This window comes from Dermacentor silvarum, chromosome 8 (genome assembly GCF_013339745.2).
Source record: "Dermacentor silvarum isolate Dsil-2018 chromosome 8, BIME_Dsil_1.4, whole genome shotgun sequence".
Taxonomy (NCBI): domain Eukaryota; kingdom Metazoa; phylum Arthropoda; class Arachnida; order Ixodida; family Ixodidae; genus Dermacentor; species Dermacentor silvarum.
Window position 1 is genome coordinate 44,503,468 of NC_051161.1, and position 2,298 is coordinate 44,505,765.

The window sequence follows — 2,298 nt, forward strand, 5'->3', positions numbered from 1 at the left end:
AGCTAACTTGAGGCGAACTACCGTGAGCTTCGTTGCAGACGTTGGTTTCTCATCTCGTACGTCAACTAGTTACTCAGAGTTCCGACGCGGCTAGGCGGCCCAGGCGATACGGGACGGCACTATTCTCCCAACGGCTTCTCAGATCCGACGTGGCTAGGCGGCCCAGGTGATATTGGACGGCACTAGCCCCCAGACGGCTTCTCAGTTCCGACGAGGCTAGGCGGCCCAGGCCCTACTGGACGGCACTAGCCCCCCGACGGCTTCTCAGTTCCGACGTGGCTAGGCGGCCCAGGCGATACTGGATGGCACTAGCCCCTCGACGGCTTCTCAGTTCCGACGTGGCTAGGCGGCCCAGGTGATACTGGACGACACTAGCCCCTCGACGGCTTCTCAGTTCCGACGTGGATATACGGCCCAGGCGATACTGGACGGCACTAGCCCTGCGACGGCTTCTCAGTTCCGACGTGGATATGCGGCCCAGGCGATACTGGACGGCACTAGTCCCCCAACGGCTTCTCAGATCCGACGTGGCTAGGCGGCCCAGGCGATACTGCACGGCACTAGCCCCTCGACGGCTTCTCAGTTCCGACTTGGATATGCGGCCCAGGCGATACTGGACGGCACTAGCCCCCCGACGGCTTCTCAGTTCCGACACGGCTAGGCGGCCCAGGCGATACTGGACGGCACTAGCCCCCCGACAGCTTCTCAGTTCCGACGTGGCTAGGCGGCCCAGGTGATACTGGGCGGCACTAGCCCCCGATGGCTTCTCAGTTCTGACGTGGCTATGCGGCCCAGGCGATACTGGACGGCACTAGCTCCGCGACGGCTTCTCAGTTCCGACGTGGCTATGCGGCCCAGGCGATACTGGACGGCACTAGCTCCCCGACGGATTCTCAGTTCCGACGCGGCTAGGCGGCCCAGGCGATACTGGACGGCACTAGCCCCCCGACGGCTTCTCAGTTCCGACGTGGCTAGGCGGCCCAGGCGATACTGGACGGCACTAGCCCCTCGACGGCTTCTCAGTTCCGACGTGGCTAGGCGGCCCAGGTGTACTGGACGACACTAGCCCCTCGATGGCTTCTCAGTTCCGACGTGGATATGCGGCCCAGGCGATAGTGGACGGCACTAGCCCCCCGACAGCTTCTCAGTTCCGACGTGGCTAGGCGGCCGATTCGACACTGAACGGCACTAGCCCCTCGACGGCTTCTCAGTTCCGACGTGGCTAGGCGGCCCAGGTGATACTGGGCGGCACTAGCCCCCGATGGCTTCTCAGTTCTGAACTGGCTATGCGGCCCAGGCGATAGTGGACGGCACTAGCCCCCCGACAGCTTCTCAGTTCCGACGTGGCCATGCGGCCCAGACGACACTGGATGGCACTAGCTCCTCGACGGCTTCTCAGTTCCGACGTGGCTAGGCGGCCCAGGCGATAGTGGACGGCACTAGCCCCCGACAGCTTCTCAGTTCCGACGTGGCTAGGCGGCCCATTCGACACTGGACGGCACTAGCCCCTCGACGGTTTCTCAGTTCCGACGTGGCTAGGCGGCCCAGGTGTACTGGACGACACTAGCCCCTCGATGGCTTCTCAGTTCCGACGTGGATATGCGGCCCAGGCGATAGTGGACGGCACTAGCCCCCCGACAGCTTCTCAGTTCCGACGTGGCTAGGCGGCCGATTCGACACTGAACGGCACTAGCCCCTCGACGGCTTCTCAGTTCCGACGTGGCTAGGCGGCCCAGGTGATACTGGGCGGCACTAGCCCCCGATGGCTTCTCAGTTCTGAACTGGCTATGCGGCCCAGGCGATAGTGGACGGCACTAGCCCCCCGACAGCTTCTCAGTTCCGACGTGGCTAGGCGGCCCAGGCGATAGTGGACGGCACTAGCCCCCGACAGCTTCTCAGTTCCGACGTGGCTAGGCGGCCCATTCGACACTGGACGGCACTAGCCCCTCGACGGCTTCTCAGTTCCGACGTGGCTAGGCGGCCCAGGCGACACTGGACGGCACTAGCCCCTCGACGGCTTCTCAGTTCCCACGTGGCTAGGCGGCCCAGGTGATACTGGGCGGCACTAGCCCCCGATGGCTTCTCAGTTCTGAACTGGCTATGTGGCCCAGGCGATACTGGACGGCACTAGCCCCGCGACGGCTTCTCAGTTCCGACGTGGTTAGGCGGCCCAGGCGATACTTGACGGCACTAGCCCCCCGACGGCTTCTCAGTTCCGACGTGGCTATGCGGCCCAGGCGATACGGGACGGCACTAGCCCCCCGACGGCTTCTCAGTTCCGACGTGGCTAGGCGGCCC